At 43.1% G+C, this 19,352-nt stretch overlaps 1 pseudogene; it reads right to left on the bottom strand.

Moving 5' to 3' along the window:
• Positions 1-645: 645 nt before the first annotated feature.
• The window catches only part of LOC125398365 (BCL2/adenovirus E1B 19 kDa protein-interacting protein 3-like pseudogene), a 74,692-nt pseudogene continuing 55,985 nt past the window's right edge, over positions 646-19,352 (bottom strand).

A 19,352-nucleotide genomic window follows, 5' to 3' on the forward strand; every position in this document is an offset into this window, starting at 1 on the left:
TCAGACCTGGAGAGCTCTTCTGCACTTCCAGGTTTCCCCAGTTCCCACTGCAGACAGAGAATTCTGAAGAACAAGGATGGGACTTTGCTCTGAAGGTTGGGTCAAGAAAAACGGCAGACTTCCGCTGCAATTACCTAGGGAGCAGGACTCTGCCATAAACAGGGAACTCTGCTGGTGTCCAAAATGAGTCAAGAGCAATAGCTGGAATTGGAGGGGGGGTTCAGCAGTGAGTGAGGCAGAAGCCTAGGGCAATGGAAACTCCCAGGAATCTACAAGGATGGCCCTAGCTAATGGTGGACACAGAGTCTGAACTGACCCTCTCCTGTCACCAGGCAAGGCTTCCAGCAGAGGAACTAGGACACTAACTCAACCACAAAACCTTTGACCTACAGTTTGTCCTGCCTGCAAGGTGTGCTGAGGTAAAGGCAGCACAGAAACTGTGGGAGTGGACCACCGATGACTGGTCCAGCTTGAGAGCCATACATACCACTGAGAGGGAGCTCACCCCTGACACTGCCAAGAGCACCAGGAACCAGGATAGAACCAAATATAAGCAGCAAAAAAGAAAAGTCAATGAAATGATTCATAACGATACTCCGCTATACACAAGGACTGGAGCCTAGCATCATCGTCATCAGAGAGGCTTCAACCAGAAACAGCATCTGTTGGGAGCAGATGCAGAGACCCACAGCCAAACATCAGGTGGAGCTCGAGGAATCCTGTGAACGAAGAGGGGGAAGGACTGTTGGAGCCAGAGGGGCCAAGAACACCACAAGAAACCCCATAGAATCAACTAACCTGGGCTCAGAGGAGCTCACAGAGACTAAAGCAACAATCAGGGAGCCTTCATGGGACTGACCTAGGCCCTCTGCATATATGTTATTGCATAGGTTGGTGTTCTTATGGGACTCCTAACAGTGGGAGCTGGCACTGTCTCTGATACTTTTCCCTGCTTTTGAGACCCTTCTTCTACTGGTTACCTAGTGGAGCCTTAATATGAGAGGTGGTACCTACTCTTACTGCAACTTGATATGCCATGATTGGTTGATATCCCTGGGAGGTCTGTTCATTTCTAGAGGGAAAAGGAGGAGGAACGGATCTGGGAGAAAGGGGAGGGAGGGACTCGGAGGAGAGGAGGGAGGGGAAACTGATCAGGTAATAGATGACAGAAGACTAAAAAGCAATCCTTTAAAAGGAAGAAATAAATATGTTCTCTGCACCCACTGTGGGGTGCTACCTAATTTGTTCATTCTCCTGAGATTTCTCTAGCTTAAAGTTGTCTTTATTATTGTTGCTGTAATAGTCTTTATCCAGGCGACTGGATTTGGGGTCACCTTGTACACCCATCTCTGGAAATATCTTTGAGGACATTTCCAGAGAAATTTAATCGAGGAGGTTGGCACCATTGCGTGGGCAGAATCCCCAAACAGAGTAAGAAAGACAAAAGGGAAAAGCCAGGTGAGCATCAACATTTCCCTTTCCTTGCTTCCCTGTCAGTCAAGATGTGAGGAGTTCCTGCCACACACTCCTGCCATGAAGCCCCCCATGCCTTCCCACAATGCTAGGCACTTCCCTCTCCATCAAATGAATCAAAATAGGCCCCTCCCCCACGGACTACTTTCTGTCAGGTACCTTCAATATGTTGGCCACTCTGCAGACCTTCTGTCCATGTCTGCATTTCATCTCACTGATTTTGGTTTCCTGTGTTTTCCTCTGCCCTCTAATTTCTATGCCTTTTTAACTTGAGGTCAACTTGAGTAGCAAGGGATAATGAGTTTTAAATGTCAAATGTTCTAAGAAAAGGAGACCTTTAAGGATGTATTTTGATTCAAACTCTTTTTTCTTGTTACATTTCTAAAATAAATAAAAAAGATACAGTTTCAAGGAGACAAATCCATTTCCATCCACCAAAAAAATAAATAAATAAAATTCTCTAATTCTATACAAAGGTCACCCAGCTACAGGAGGAATGGGGAGATGAAAACATGTTTTTGAGAATATGTCAAATATATCCAATTTTCTACATTTTTCTATGATCTTTAATTCCTTATGATTGTCATTTAATAGTGATATTTTTACCACATTTTCTAGAGTCCTTTCAATTACAAAAGCATTAATCAACCACTATCTAGATTTCTGACATTGCCTGAAACACACACAATATTCATGATTACATATATGATCTCAGAATTCTCTGTCTACTGAGAAAAATAGATGTGTGAGGCACAGTGGTGAACACCATTAATCCCAAGACTTGGGAGGCAGAGGCATACATATCTCTTGTGAGTTCTAGGTCAGTCTGGTCTGCATGGCAAGTTTGAGGCCACTGAGGGCTATGTAGTGAGACCCTGTCTTTCTTTAAAAGAAAGAAAGAAAGAAAGAAAGAAAGAAAGAAAGAAAGAAAGAAAGAAAGAAAGAAAGAAAGAAAGAGAGAAAAAGGAGGGGGGAATCACAACCTTTGGGAATAGGCATGAAAAGAGCTTCAGCTCCTCAAACAGACTGCAGTGGGGCAGCACAAGTTGTTTTAGGGTTCAGCAGAGGAAACAGACACATCCACTGTCTGAAACCCCTTGGTTAGGCTGTTTGCTAACTTAGAAAGGGTTTGATTTCATTGGCACAGTTATCTAATAAAGACTTACAGTTGCGGATAGAGACTGAACGTATTCTTCAAAGCATGGACTGTGTCCAGGCTTCCCATGTGTAATTTCCAAGCTCAAAGCTGTATACAACTAACACTTGATGTTTCCAGAGTAAAGGATGAAACATCAAGAATGTCTAGCCAAGCTGGATAGGGTGGTTCATGCCTGTAACCCCAGCATTTGGAAGATTAAGGTTGAATGATCTAGAGTTTAAGGCTACATACTAAGACCTTATCTCAAAAGTAAAAATCAGTATAGGACTGGAGAGAGTGGCTGTTCTTCCAGAGGACCCATGCTTGATTCCCAGTAGCACACAGGGCCTCACAACCATCTATACCTCCAGTACCAGGGAATGTGATACAATATGATACTTTCTTCTGTTCTTTTTGGACACTACACAAACATGGATATATATACATACATACATACATACACATGGTGCAAAAGTATCCATACACATAAAAATGAAAAGTAATCTTTTTAAAAATAAATAACTCAGGAGGCAGAGGCAGGTGGATCTCTGTGAGTCTGAGGCCAGCCTGGTCTACAGAGTGAGTTTCAGGACATCCAGGGTGGTTACAGAGAAAAACCCTGTTTCAGAAAAAGAAAAAGAAAGAGGAGAAGAGAAAAACAATTATAATATAGGTAAATAAATAGACCTTAACCATACAAACAGCACACACAAGGTGATACATGCACAGCCCAGTACTGCCAAAGCAATAACAGCACCACTGTGGAGCGTCTAGAGAGTGTAAGATAAGCTGGACATGAACCTACTTTTAATAAATTTGTAGTCTAACAAAACGAAAAGGTAGATTGTAACAATTAAGCATCATATAATAAAATACTATGAAAAATTTGAAAACAGGGAATTGGGATGTTGAAAAAAGAAACTTTTTGTTTGTTTCTGTTTTGTTTTTTTCAAGACAGGGTTTCTCTGTAGCTTTGGAGCCTGCCCTGGAACTTACTTGGTAGACCAGGTTGATCTTGAACTCACAGAGATCTGCCTGCCTCTGCCTCTGCCTTTTGAGTGCTGGGGTTAAAGGTATGTGCCATCACCACCCAGCTAACCCATATTTTTTAATCTATACTCTGCCACGTGGCTCAACTATCTCTTTTTAGTACAGCATACCCCACTTGCTCCGAGTCTGTTGGCGAAATCCACACACCTAGATTCCTGCTCCCAGTTTCCCTTTCTCTGCCTGGAAGTCCCACCTATACCTCCTGCCTAGCTATTAGCCATTCAGCTTTTTATTACACCAATCACAGCAATACATCTTCACAGTGTACTAAGCGATTCACACAGACCCACATGCAGGGTCAATGGGAGAGCTGAGGCTATGACTAAGAAGAAGGGCACTGTGAAAATACGCTCAGCCCTGGGTTCAAGGTCTCCAGCTCCACAGAGGAGAAGAGAGGAGAACCAAAAGCAGTGAGCCAGACCTGGTGGCACAGGCGTGTAACGACATCACCTAGAAGGCAGAGACAAGACAGTGAGCTCAAAGCCAGTCAGTCTGGACTACAGATCAAATTTGTGTGGAAGAAGGAATGAAGAGGCAGGAGAGGCAAGGGAAGAAAGGAAAGGAAGAGATAAAGGAGAACACAAGACAGATGGCCAAACAGAATAAAAGTTTATCCATGAGTGAAGAACCATTTCCACTTAGCAAGGACCAGGGAGTTGATGGTCAAAGCAGCTCCTTCAGTCTGTCCTTTCTCCTTTCACTCTAAAAGCAGCTTCTACTGAACTCTTGCACCCTGAGGCTGGCCTGGTCTGTACTCCCAAAATTGGCAGTCGGCATTCACAACTCACTTGGTCATTTAAGTGCTGTGTAGATACCCTTAGTCCAGTGTGGGCTCTTACTGTGGGACAGTGGTCTTGTATCTTGTAAAGATTTGTCACGTGTATTGGTTTAATAAAATGCTGATGGGCCAGTAGCCAGGAAGGAAGTATAGGCAGGGAGACCAGAATAGAAGAATTCTGGGAAGAGGAAAGGCTCAGTCTGCAGTCATCACCTAAGTACAGAGGAAGCAAGATGAGAATGCCCCACTGATAAAAAGTACCAAGCCACATGGCTAACACAGACAAGAATTATGAGTTAATTTAAGATGTAAGAGTTAGTTAATAAGAAACCTAAACTAATAGATCAATCAGTTTACAATTAATGTAGACCTTTGTGTGTTTCTTTGGGACTGAACAGCTGTGGGACTGGATGGGACAGAAATTCCATCAACAGGTTCTGACTTGAGATTCTCTGTCACAGAATTTTCTAGTAGGTACAAAGATAGAGGTTCTCATTATCAGAGCTAAACTCAACTAGCTCTTGGAGTTTGCACAGAAAACATAAACTAAAGATCTCTCAAACATTTATAGTACAGCTTGCCAACTAGGGTGTCAATCAGACATCAAATGACTCTCCTTGGCACACAGTTTAGCTAAATGCCCAAGCTAAATGCCTCCCACCCTATGCACCCTCTCTGAGGACTATGGCAGTACTGAGAGAGTGTGAGAACAATGTTAGGCGTCTCAGAGGTACAAACAAATAATGCCTTGCTGCCACTTGGTGCCACTCCACCAAACACTAAGAACAACCAAAGCATAAAATAAAATAAAAAGTGGTCTGCTACCTGGGCAGTTACCTTGGGAGCCAGTTCTCTATATTACCTGAAAATAAATCTACCTTTAAAAGAATATGCTTGTCTTTTCTGGGGGGAGGTCACATAGAACACACCAACACCAATGAATAGTCACATATCCAGCACACGCAATAGCAAAGATTTCAGCTCCCGGCTGCCAAGTGCTTGTCTACAGCTCAGAAGCCCAGCAGCCCAGCTGCTAATCCTAGTATCAATGATTAGAATGAAGCTTCAGGGTGTGTTATGTAACTCCAGCAGCTCCAGGAACATCCTGTTGGTGACTGAATGAGACCCCAGGCAACACTTAAAGACAGCAGCTTATAACTCTGTCAGCACAAAGTTAGATGTAATACCCATCCAGTGATGCCATCAGTCATACTAGTTTTTTTTTGTTTTTGTTTTTGTTTTTTGTAGTTTCGGTTATCCATGGTCAATTATCACCTGAAAATATTACATAGAGATTTGTAGAAGCATGCACTCTTTTAAGTCATGTGAGGAAATCCCATTCCTCTCTATTGGTGTAATTTTCTGTCCCATCAGCCAGCTCCCAAATAACCACACAGAGACTTATTATTAATTATAAGTGCTCAGCCAATTGCTTAAGTTTGTTAACCAACTATCTCTTACAACTTAAACTAACCCATATTCCTTATCTATGGTCTACCATGTGGCTCAGTACCTTTGCTCAGCACAGCCTAGTCATCTTGTTTCTCTTTGAGTTTCCTGTTGACTCTAACCTTCTTCATCCCTGCACTCTCTCCCTCTCTGCAAGTCCCACCTAACCTCTTCCTGCCTAGCTATTGGCCATTTAGCCCTTTATTAAACCAGTGAAAGCAACACATTTTCACAGCATGCAAAACAATTATTTCATGGCACCTCTCTATCTCACTCACGATAGGAGTCAACCTTTAGAAACTGTTCATGCTGACTATGCTTCCCTGACATTCACTAGTCACGCGCCATCTTCGGTTATCAGATCAACCAATCATGATATCAAAGCACTTAGGTTCAAGCAACAGTATGCTCTATGAGGGCCCCAGAGTGCAATGACACTGATAAGATGGGGGGTGTAGTTCAGCAGTAGAGCACTTTTCTAGCATGTTTAAGGCCCTGAGTTCAATCCCCAGCACTGTAAAAAAATCAACCAACCAACCAATCAATCAATAAATACCAACACTGGCAATTCAGATGTGCCAAAAAGACACTAGAAAGTACTTCCTGTAAAGGACAACCTGAGTTCTTGACCTAAGGAAGGAAAACAAGATTGTTCTTAGGTTACTAAGATCCACAGCAGCAATGAAACTTCCATCCAGGACACTGTACACAAGGAGAGGGAAGCAGAGCTGTTTTACTGCTCTAACTAACATTAAAAATGTATGGCAAGTGCTTACAAGTGAAAAGTCATGATGCTTGTGGATAGAAGATATGAAAAGAAAACATGTCCCAAAACTGGTGAGATTTTACACTAGGAAGTGTAAAATATTTTTGTTCTTTTGACTTTTTGAGGAACCCACCACCCAGTTCTCAAATAAATCCCACATGGAGGCTTATTCTTAGTTATTAATGCCCAGCCTTAGCTTGGCTTGTTCCTAACCAGTTTTTCTTATCTTGTGTTATCTGGACTACCTTTTGCCTCTGGGTTTTTGTATCTTTCTCTGTTTCTGTATCTTTCTTGGCTTCTCTCTCCGTGGCTTGCTGTGTAGCTGGGTGGCTGGCCCCTGGTCTCCTCCCCTTGTTCTCTTTTGCCCCCTGTGCTCCCCTCTTCTACTTATACTCTCTGCCTGCCAGCCCCGCCTATCCATGCTCCTGCCTTGCTATTGGCCATTTAACTCTTTATTAGGACCATCAGGTATTCTAGACAGGCAAAGAATCGCAGTTTCACAGTTAATCAAATGAAGCATAAACAAAAGCAACACACCTTAAAATAATATTCCCCAACAAGGAGACATTGAACCTACACTAGAACTTCAGCAAGGGACCTACCAGAGTGAGTGGCCTTAAACCATTTACTAAAATTCAGAGAAAGTGTTGGGTAGTGGTGATGCATGCCTTTGGTTCCAGTTCTAAGAAGGCAGAGGCTGGTGGATCTCTGTGAGTTCAAAGCCAGCCTGGTCTACAAAGCAAGTACCAGGACAGCCAGAGCTGTTACACAGAGAAACCCTGTCTTGGAGGAAGAAAAAAAAGGTCAAAGAAAGTTACAGAGATCTAGGAAGAGCTATGGAGCTTAGCACATCTATGGCTATGCATCCACCAAGAGTGCTGGGGTATGTTCATATCCATAAGGGGCTCTCCTCACACACATCATTTTATTTTTGGTGTCACTGCCCTAAGAGGCAGCTGAGCCTGGGAGAATGGAGTGATAAATGCATCAGACAATTTATACTCCTAGGCTTAAGCGAGGTCACCTGAGTAACATTCTCATGAGTTCAAGCTACACACAATCACAAGGACAAGCCACACATGGCAAAAAAAAAAAAAGTGTTTTTCCTTGGAAGCATATGTAGGCAGAGTTTTTCTGTCCTGCCAGTCAGTTCTGTCCTGCCAGCTGGCTCCCGAAATAACCACACAGAGACTTATTATTAATTATAAATGCTCAGTCAATAGATTAGGCTCATTACTAACTAGCTCTTTTGTGTTTGAAGACAGGGTTTCTCTATATAACAGCCCTAGCTGTCCTGGAACTAGCTCTGTAGACCAGGCTGGCCTCAAACTCATAGAGACCCACCTGCATCTGGCTCCTGAGTGCTGGTATTAAAGTCGTGTGCCCACTGTTCAGCACTAACTAGCTCTTTTAACTTAAATTAACCCATATTTCTTGCCTTCGCTCTACCACGTGGTGGTACCTTTTCTCAGCACAGCATATTCATCTCCTGCTTCCTCTGCATTGGCTGTCAATCCCCTTCCTCCTTCCCTGCACTCTCTTTTTTGTCCGCAAGTCCTGTCTAACCTCTACCTGCCTAGCTATTGATCATTTAGCCCTTTATTGACCCAATTGAAAGGCACCTCAGCAAAGACACATCTTCACAGTGTACAAAAAGATTATTCCATAACAAGCATATAAAGGATAATTTAAATACTTTGTTAAATAACAGCAAGCAATGGTGAGTAATCTGAAGTAAGATCACTCCCACCCGCTAACCCTGGGAGGAGCACAAAAACACATTCCAAGAAGGATTTTGTGCTTTGAGAAACTGAGTTCACAAGACTCTTATGTTGTTTTCTTGGGGTTTCTTCACAAGCACTCAGAGCTCTCTTCACATGACTCCATTCTTGGGCCATGTTCCAACAGGTGGGAATGCAATGCTTCCTTTATTGTTGCAAGATGCTTCTTTATTGCTATATAGAAAGACTTTAAAATATTTATAGCACATCACATCATCTTAAGAGATCCCAAAATTACATTTCTAAGTAGAAGATTGGGAAAAGTTATTTCTAGCATGATTTATGTGACACACACTTTTTAAATAATTATAAAGATTGGTTTAAATCTTTTTTTCCTTTGATTTTTCAAGACAGGGTTTCACTGTAGCTTTGGAACCTGTCCTATAACTAGCTCTTATAGACTAGGCTGGTCTTGAACTCACAGAGATCCACCTGCCTCTGCCTCCCAAGTGCTGGGATTAAAGGAATGTGCCACCACCACTCAACTCGACTTAAATCTTTATAATACACTTGTGAGAAAAATTATTGTAATTTTATTATTAAAACATTGAAGAGACTATTATTAAAAATATTCATCAGATGGCTGGAGAGGTGGCTCAGTGGTCAAGAGCACTGGCTTGTCAGGATCCATCTTTGTGGGGTGACTTCTGCCATGATCTCAGCCACAGCGGGTTCATATGTTCCAGGGTAAAGGTGTGAGAATTAGAAATGTTAGGTAGGAAGAAGAGCGCTAAGAAAGAAACACAGAGACGCAGGAGAGTATCAGGAGGGCCACTCAGCAAAATACTGAATACTGAATTCCTCAGTTTTGAGTTCTGAGTTCACCCATGTTTAATTTTGCATACACCAATACAATCCAAAGGGGGGATAAAGGCAAAAGACTGCTTTAATGTGACACAAAGGACAACTATAACAGATGCGTGCTCCAAAACTTGAGACATTAAGCCACTGTTTCCTGAGCGAAGCATTCGATGTTTGGGTAGTGAACACACCCCTGACCAAGTATCCTGAAGGCAGCCACTCCCCAAGTTTTTTTTTGAAGAAAATAGGAAGCATGAGTATACCTGAATTCTTCGACCTTTGGTCAGGGTGGAACAGATCTATGTCTATAGGCCATTTCAACGTCCAAAACCCCAAGTAACCACACCTTAGGTCAGGCCACACTTGCTGTCAACGACTTGGAGCAAGCAAAATAAGCTCAAACTCTCTGACCTTCAGACAAGGTGGAACAGGTTCACAGTTTTGGTTCTCCACACTGGCTGCTCTTCCAAAGGTATTGAGTTCAATTCCCTGCAACCCCATGGTGGCTCACAACCATCTGAAATGAAGTCTGGCACCCTCTTCTGGCCTGCATGCAGACATGCAGACAGAACACTGTATACATAAAAAATAAATCTTAAAAAAAAAATCTTCATCCAAAAATTCACTCAGCTGATATTAACTCTTACAGCCAGCTCTGAGCTGAACGTGTGCTTAAGTTTCTCATTAAGAATTATGGAAGCAGGACTGGGGATGTGCTGTGGTGGCAAAGGTCTTGGGTAAGGCTCTGGGTTCAAACCTCAACACTGCAAGAGGAGAAATAAATTTAAGGTCAAGCATGGTGACATGGGTCTGTAATCCCTACACTCAAGAGGCTGAAGCAGGAGGATCACAAGCTTGAGGCCAAATCAAAGTATGTGATAGGTTAGCAAAAAAAAAAAAAGTCAGGTTTTATCTCAAAAAGAAAAAACTATGAAAATAATTTGCTTATTTTGTGCCTTCTTTTCTGCTCATAATAATTTAACAAAAATAATGCTTTCCTTCAGCCTCCGTTCATATATATACCTTCACACTCTCTGCGGGTCATATCAGTGTGTGGATTATGAAACAGAAAAAAATTCATGCTGATAAAAATCGAACAAAGTATTTGCAGAAAATACGTAAAGGATAAGTTTTGGATAGAATATAAACGTCTTTCTCAAAACATTCCATGGGAAGAGCATATTCTGTGGCAGAGATTTATAAATTTAAAAATACACTGAACTTCACAGAGTCCTACCACAGATCCTTGTACACAGAACCAGCCACGAGGATTAAGGACCAGGCGTCCCACGGGACATTGGAAACGGCCTAACAGAAAGGGAGACACTGGAAGAGGCAGGCTGGAAGCAACTCCTCAATGCGAATCTGGACAGAACACATCTAAACCAAATGAAGACTGGCTGCAAGAGCATGATTTTACATGCAGCTCACAGCCAAGAAGGCTCCACAAACTCACAGGAGCCAAAGAGATGGGGGAGCTTCAAATCTCAGTCTATATAATTTTTTGTGACTTCAGGATCAAGTAAATAAATAATGGGCCATAAAGGACTGTTTGGGACCATTTAAGATGACTGCTTCCTTCAGCCGATGGGTAGCGGACCCTGCATGAAGATGGGACCTGACAAGCGGATGGGTAGGAGATGGCACAGAACACCAAGCTGTTCGTAGGAAGGCAGCGGGCAAGAGAGAAGCAAATGCAAGAAGGCATGCACCCGAACTCCCCAAAGCCTGCTCCATTAATGCCTGTTTCAAAATGCCCAGAGCATTTCTCTGAAGTAGCAAGGATAGGCAGAGTTACCTAATGAGGCTGTTAAATTCATTAGCTGTGTGCTTGATCTACATCAGTTTCACTGGCACTGAGCATAGACCAGGATGCTAAGTCTGTCAGAGGCCATAATCAGTAGTGAGGCAGGCACTTCGTCCTGAAACACAGTGGCAGGGTGGAGGCTCCTCAGAAACCCGGCCAGTGAAGATGTAGATGGATTAATGACAGTCATTTGCATCTGTGTCTTTGCAAACTATGATAATAATAGGCTGTAATGAAACCTGTGCCTGAGGCTATATGCTGATGACCGGAGGGGCTGAGCGAAGAGCCTCTCCACCTGTGTACAGGGAATTTACATATTCGAAAGCGCGGTAGAGAATTTGGGATGGTGCTTGTAACTTAGAGAAAGTTCTTGTGTGTAAATGAGCTATGGTGGAGCTATTTGTGACCACAGGCCATTCGCTAATCTACAAACATGGCAGGGCACTTCTTTGTGTCAAATACTGTCTACATAGTGAGTTCCAGAACAGCCAGAGCTACACAGGGAGACCCTGCCTCAAAGCAATAATAATAAAAAGACAAAAAGAAAACTGTCTAATCACAATTGGATCTTAACTTATAAGGCTGCATAAAAATATCCGCATGGGGACTGAAGAGATGGCTCAGTGGTGAAGGCCGAACATTGCACTCGCAAAGGACCTAAGTTTGGCTCCCAGCACCTACACAGGCTTGTTCACATCTACCTGTAACTCGGGCTCCAGAGGATCCTCTGGCCTCCAAGGACACCTGAATTCATATGCATGTGAACACACACACACACACACACACACACACACACACACACACACACCAGTGCTGGGATTAATGGGGTGGCAGAAGCAGGTGGATCTCCATGAGTTTGAGGCCAGCCTGGACTACAAGAACTAGTTTTTAGACTGTTTATGCACATCTGGAGCTGGTCAATTTTATCACTGAGTTCATTGCTGTCCTTCACCACATTCTGAGATGTGAGGTGCCAAAAGTTGGTAAATATTATTGTGGTGCTTACTCTTTTCCCTTGTTAATTTATCTAGACATGCTAAAAGCAAGTGACCAGCATCATCAGTTTCTTTATTTTCCCACAAATTTTCAACAGTTTTATATAAAAGTCGGGCAGTGGTGGTGCACGCCTTTAATCCCAGCACTTGGGAAGCAGAGGTAGGCAGATTTCTGGGACTTTGAGGACAGCCTGGTCTACAGAGCAAGTTCTATGACATCCAGGGCTACACAGAGAAACCCTGTCTCAAAAAACAAAAAGAAAGAGAGAGGGAGGGAGGGAAAGAAAGGAAGGAAAGAAGAAGGAAGAAAGAAAGAAAGAAAGAAAGAAAGAAAGAAAGAAAGAAAGAAAGAAAGAAAGAAAGAAAGAAAGAAAGATCCACCATTTGGGTCTTAGTTAAATTCCAGATGTAATCAAGTTGGCAACCAAGACTAGCAATCATAGTAGCTGTGCTAGCTTAAATAAGGATTGTCCCCATAGGCTCAAATATTTGAATACCTTGTCCCTTACTGGTGGAACTGTTTGGGAAGGGTTAGGGGGTGTAGCCTTGTTAGAGTAGGTATCTCAGGGGGAGTATGTTTTGAGGTTTCAAATGCTCACACACCCCAGCTTTCTCGTTCTCTCTCTCTCTCTCCCTCCCTCTCTCTCTCCTTCATGCTTGTGAATCGGATGTAAGCTCTCAGCTTCTAGTCAGTCCATCTCCATGCCTGCCTGCTTGCGGCCATCTTCCCCACCATGAGTCACCCTCTGGAACAGTAAGAAAGCCTTCAGTTAAGAGCTTCCTTTTAGAAGTGGCTTTGCTCACAGTGTCTCTTCACATCCATAGAAAAGTAACTACGACCGTAGCCATCTATTGTCCACCTCTGTGTCTGACCTTACGTCCTTTTGACTGGCAGATAAAAACCTTTGGAATGAATTATTAGCAGACTACTAGCTTCCCCCAGCCCAAAGCTAATCCTGCCAGCAGATGATGTCTGGAAGCGGCAGTGCTGGCCTGTTTGGCTGTACAGAACATGCCTTCCTGATATATTTGGTAAAATGCCTTGACTTACTATTTCCTTTTGTTTTATAATGATACAAAGTTCATGAAACTCTTCCATCATGAAATGTGTTTTTCAGGGTCATCTGAATCCATGTTCCTTGGCCAAGGTCGCTCATATTTGACTTGGAACCAACTGCCCCTCATTCCCTTTGATGTGAAGCTGTGTTCTATATGGACACAGTCTTGGGTTTTAGAATTTTGCATACTGCTCTCCTCCTGATTCACATGACAAAATTGCTGTACCTGTATTTCTGAGCCCAGAAGGAACTTTTGTGCACATGTATGGCATTTTTAGGTAGGGTCCCACTGTGTGCACTCTGCTGTCCTCAGACTCTGGTCTTCCTGTCTGTGAGCAGGGTTGCCAGATTTAATAAGTAAAAATGCCAGACACCTAGTTAGCTTTTAGTTTCAGAAAAGTAATAAACCACATGTTCAGCATAAATATGTCCATATACTATTTGAAGTATGCATGTATATGTATACCTAAAAATGGAAATATTGTTGGGCAGTAGTGGTGCACCTCTTTAATCCCGGCATCTGGGAGGCAGAGGCAGGTGGATCTCCGCGAACTTAAGATCAACCTGGTTTACAGAATGAGTTCCAGGACAGTTAGAGCTATTACAAAGAGAAACCATTTCAGGAAAAAAAAAAGTTTAATTAGGCATTCTCATTCAGCTGGCAGTCCAGCTAACAGAGAGCACCAGTGATGACAAATTTCACTATCAACGTGGTTCGATCTGGAAATGCCTCTGGGTTAGTACAGCACACCTCCGTGTCAGTGAAGGAGTTCCCAGGGTCAATTTGATGAGGAGGCCTTTGACCTAAGAAATGGCACAACCCATTACTCAGGGGTACTGGAACTGTGGGAAGCTGGGCCTCGTTGGCGGAAAAGGGTCACAGAGGCTGTGTCCCTTGGGTCTGTACATTGCCTTGATCTCTTCCTGTTACATCATTGGTACTTCTCTGCTGCTCTCCGTCCAGTAGGAGGTGAACTGTCTCCTCCTTCACATACCATGTCCCCATGATGCTCAGGCTCACCTCATAACCAAAGTCGTGAAGTCAGCCGACAGCTCTGAACTGTGTGGGAAGTCAATCCTCCCTCCCAAGTCAGGTATTTGTCACAGCAACACTGTCGTAACTAATAGATTAAGTAACCTCCTCTTTGTCTTGTGCCCAGAAAGTAAATGTCAGTAGAGAATGCTGGGAAGGCCCTAATGTTCTAACAAGTCTGGCAGCAATTTGAGGAAGCTGACTTACATTTCCATTGCTATGATAAGACATCGTGACCAAGCGAAGTTGTAGATTACATGGGGGTAAGGGTATGCATGGAGAGATATCGCAACAGATCCCTTGCTGCTCTTGAAGAGGACCAGAGTTCAGTTCCCAGCACTCACATTGGGTGGCTCCCAATTACCTGTAACATCCAGCTTCAGGGATCCAATGACCGCTTCTAATCTCTACAGGAACCCACATGGATGTGCACTTACTACACACACACACACACATAATTTAAAACAAAATAAGAGGGTGAGTCCATGAGCATCATGGCAGGGAGCATGGCATCAGGCAGGTAGGCATGGTGCTGGAGCAGGAACCAAGAGCCTACATCTGATCCACAAGCATTAGGCCAGGAGTGCTAACTGGAACAATGTGGAGGTAGAGGCCAGCTTTGACAGAACAATGCATTTCTTTTGAAATCTCAAAACCCACCCCATAGCAGTCTTTCTCTAGGCTTCCAACCAGCTTCCAAATCATGACATGGAGACTTATTAGTTATAAATGCTCAGCCTTATCTTAGGCTTGTCCCACCAGCTCTTATAACCTAATTTAACCTGCTTCTCTTCATCTACATTTTGCCTGGGGGCTTTTTACCTTTCTTTTATTCTGTATGTCCTACATTTACTGCATCTTTCATGTCTTGGTGGCTGCCTGGCCTGGCCCTGGGTATCTCCTTCTCTTCTCCCTCATTCTCTTCTCTTGAACCTAGATTCCTCCTCCTACTTACTCTCTCTGCCTGCCAGCCCCACCTATCCCTCTACTGTAGTGATACTTTATTTATTTTTTAATAAATAAAGATTTCCTGAGGATCAGAAAAGTAAAACAGCCACACTGGCCAACCTTACAGCAGGGATACCTGTAGGCAGAGACTGCTCGTTCATTTCCTGGCTACCCAGACCCAAATAATCACACAGAAACTATATTAATTATAACATTATTTGACCAAAAGCTCAGGCATATTTCTAGCTAGCTCTTATATCTTAAATTAACCAATTTCTATTATTTTATGTTTTACCACAAGGTTCATGATTTGTTACCCCTTGCTTCTTAGGTAACTACATGACATCTGCCTCCTTTGGCAGCTTCATGGTGTCTCCTTCACCCCTGCCTACTGTCTCTCTATATCTCTTCCAGCCTGACTTTACTCTGTTAGGCCATTGGCCAAAACAGCTTTATTAATTAACCAGTAAAAGAGACACATATACAGAAGGACATCCCACATTAGACACACACCTTTAATCCCAGTAGCCACACTAACCTGTCATAGAAACCAGGCAGTAGTGGTGCATGCCCTAATTCCCAGAACTAGAGAGGATTACAAATCCGAGGACACAGCTCTCAGTCTCAGTCTCATTCTGAGATTCCTGGAGGCAGGATCACCATTTCAGACTGATATAGAGGTAAGAGCTAGTGGTTGGCTGCTTTGCTTTTCTGAACTTCAGGTTGAACCCCAATTTCTGTCTCTGAGTTTTTATTAATCATGCTTCACTCTATATCCAAGCTATTAGCTGTTCAGCTTTTTATTAGACCAATCAAGTGTCTTAGACAGGCAAAGCAATACACCTTTACATCGTTAAATAAATACAGCAATCAGGTTTGATCAAGGAAGACCACCTGAGAAATCTCCAGTGTGAATAGATGGCCCAGATGTCAGAGTTCTACAGAACAAATTTAAAATGCTGCCTGAGATGATCAAGCCTTACAGGATACTCCAGTCAGGACTTGATCATAATTCTAAATTTTCTTTAGGTCCCCATAATATTATCAGTGTCCCCAACCAGCAGGAAGTAGCCTAGAAAACTATACTCACATTCCCCAAAAATGGACTATGGATATTTTCTTTTGTTTAAAAAAAAAAGAGAGAGGAGGAAGTGGTGTGGGAGAATGGTCTGTACTCTGTCAATTATATTTTAAATAAACACTGATTGGCCAGTAGCCAGGCAGGAAGTATAGGCGGAACAACCAGACAGGAAGTAGAGGTGGGTCAATGTGAACAGGAGAATTCTGGGAAGGAGGAAGCCCATTTTCTCTGCAGTTGTGAGCCTGTCACAGAAGAAGCAAGATGTGACTGCCTCACTGAAAAAGGTACCGAGCCATGTGGCTAGCATAGACAAGAATAATGGGCTAATATAAGTTATAAGAGTTAATAAGAAGCCTGAGCTAATGGACCAATCAGTTTATAGTTAATGTAAAAAATGCAGCATAAATAAATGCAACACATCTATACATAGTTAAAGTAATATTCCGCAACATAAAACATATGTAACACACTTTCACATAGTTAAAGTACTATTCCTCAACACATCCTTGGTGACACTCCTTCTCCAACAAGCCACACCTCTCAATCTTCCTCAAACAGTTCCACCAACTGGGGATGAAGCATTCAAACATGTGAGCCTATGGGAGTCTTTCTCATTCACACCACCACAGAAGCATATATTACTTTTAGAAAACAATTTCAAAGCCTGGAATGTAGTACATGCCTTTAATCATCAGCACTTTCAAGGTAGAGGCAGGTGGATCTCTGGGAGTTCAAGGCCAGTCTGGTCTACACAGAGTTCCAGATCAGTCAAAGTCACATAGTAGCTCACTCTCTGTCTCGCAAAAAAAAAAAAAAATTCCACATACACGAAGACATCCCTACACATGTATATACACCACACACACACAAGAAAAATAAAGACATTGTGCCCTAAAGTACCATTTTTGAATCTTTTATTTTTGCTTCATATTTACAAAAGCATTCTAACTAAGCCATTAAAATCATAATTTTACAAGAAGAATACAGAATCATTCCTGTCTGAGTTTGGGACAGACAACATAGGAACATACTCATTAAAAGCCTCTGGCAGCAAAGGAAGTAATGGACTTCAGCGTCCATAAACACAGAGGAAAGACCTTAAAGCAAATGAGGAAGAAATGCTGCCCTCCTAGACATCATCTTAATCAGCCAGCCCGTGATTGACTCCACTTTATTTCCTCCTGTAAATATGATCTATGGAGACCTTGCTCTGCTCTTGGCAGAGGGGATAATATTTCCATCAGACAAGCTTCAGAGATTGCTGAGGCCAAGGAAGGTAGAGACAGTGATGCTGAGCCAAGTTTATGCCTGTAAGCCCAGGACTTCAAAACCATAGCAGAAAGATTGCCATGAGTTCAAGGCCAGCCTGGACTATGAGTCAGTAAGTTCAACAGACAGACAGACAGGCAGACAGACACACAGAGATTCTTGCTATTGTATATCAGGAAAGATGGTGGAAGAGGCTGTGAAGAAAACTGCAGAACTGCTCAGGGCAGTGGACTGAGGATGGGAGAGCTTGGTCACAGCACCGTTAGCGCTCAGGTAGCTGAGGGGAAACATAATGGATAGCTGAGGAAATCCAAAGTGGACTGCCATGTCTGAGAGGGTCTTTCCTACACTCACTGAAATTATGAGCCCCAAATCCTCCGCAGAACTAAATTGGAGAGGAAAACTGAGGTCACAGTCACCTCATCTCTCGAGTGTTTAGGAAAAGATAGGAGCAACGATGTTCCCCCGGCCCAACCTTGGGAAAACACAGCTGCCTCCAGTATGTAAACACGGCCATCCTCTCCCCTTTGACTTATAGGATGGTATTGTCATAAATAATACAAGCAGAAGGCTGCCACTGAAGGTCAACGGTATTCCTTTCCAATTTTCACAGTGGTGATTCCGTTCTCCCCAGAAGCCACTTGTTAAAGAGAGTATTCCCTAATTGCTTGCATCTATTTAGAACATGAAGCGACCAAAGGGCAGGTTGTTCGTTACAGATAAAACCAGGCTGGGGGAAACTCACAATATTTAGGGTTAGGATATCATCTCCACATAACACTGTGTAACAAGAGGGCCTTGTTACCTCCTGGCTCTTTGGACTCTGGAAGCTGTGCCTATTTCTGGTCAACTTCTGATTACTCAGGGTTCTGTAGTGTCATAGAACATATGGAATGAATATGTATATATTGATTGGAATTTTATATTGATGGGATTTATTGGAATGACTTGCAGCCTGCAGGCCAACTAACCCAACAATGGCTATCTGTGAATGGGAAGTCTAAGAACCCAGTAGTTGCTCAGTCCCATGAGGCTGGGTGTCTCAGCTGGGCTTCTGTATGTGCTGGGATGCTGAAGAAGTGGGAATAGATGCCCTAACAAGGCGAGGGCAAGAATGAACAAACCCTTCCTTCTTCCATTGCCCTTATATAGACTTCACGCCCAGATTACAGGTGAGCCTTCCAGGCTCAAGATCCAGATCAAATGCACATTGTCTTCTCGCATCAAGATCCAGATCACAGGTGTGCTCTCCATTTCTGGATAGTAGTTCATTCTAGATATAGTCAGGCTGACAACCAAGAACAGCCATCCCAACTTTACTATTTAACTAGGGGTAAAAATGAAAAGCTCATTTTTTTTTTCATTCATTGGTGTGTTGTGCTGTTTAACAACTTGAAGCTCCAAGTTCTAGAAACAATGATGACCAAAAGAATATGCACATCACTTGCCATGGACTTGGCTGGATATTCGATCCTGGGATGGATAAGGACACAAGCAGGGTCTAACCCTTGAGCTTACGGGGCTTACATCCCAGCAGAGAGCAGCTGTGGAGGAGAAGTACCTAGACCAGAGGTGTGAATACAGCAAGTGCCCAGCGCAGGGGCAAAGGTGTGAATACAGCAAGTGCCCACCACAGGGACAAAGCATTGCAAGAGCAGAAAAGGAGCAGCCATGGACACTGAGAAGCTCCAGGGAATAGACACTTGTTTACAATCCTGACAACCGGAGCTTGAGTCCCAAAACCCCACCTCATAGAAAAAGAAAGCCAACTCCTGCAAGGTGTTCTCTAACCTCCATGGGTGTGTACATGACAATGCACACACTAAATAAATAAGTGTGAAACTCTCAGAAGGGGGCAGTGGTAGCAGGAGGGGGAAGAACAGCTGATTTAGGTTTTCCTGGAGGGAGAAGCTTTTTTACCTCTT

This window comes from Myodes glareolus, chromosome 5 (assembly GCF_982192425.1).
Source record: "Myodes glareolus chromosome 5, mMyoGla1.1, whole genome shotgun sequence".
Classification (NCBI taxonomy): domain Eukaryota; kingdom Metazoa; phylum Chordata; class Mammalia; order Rodentia; family Cricetidae; genus Myodes; species Myodes glareolus.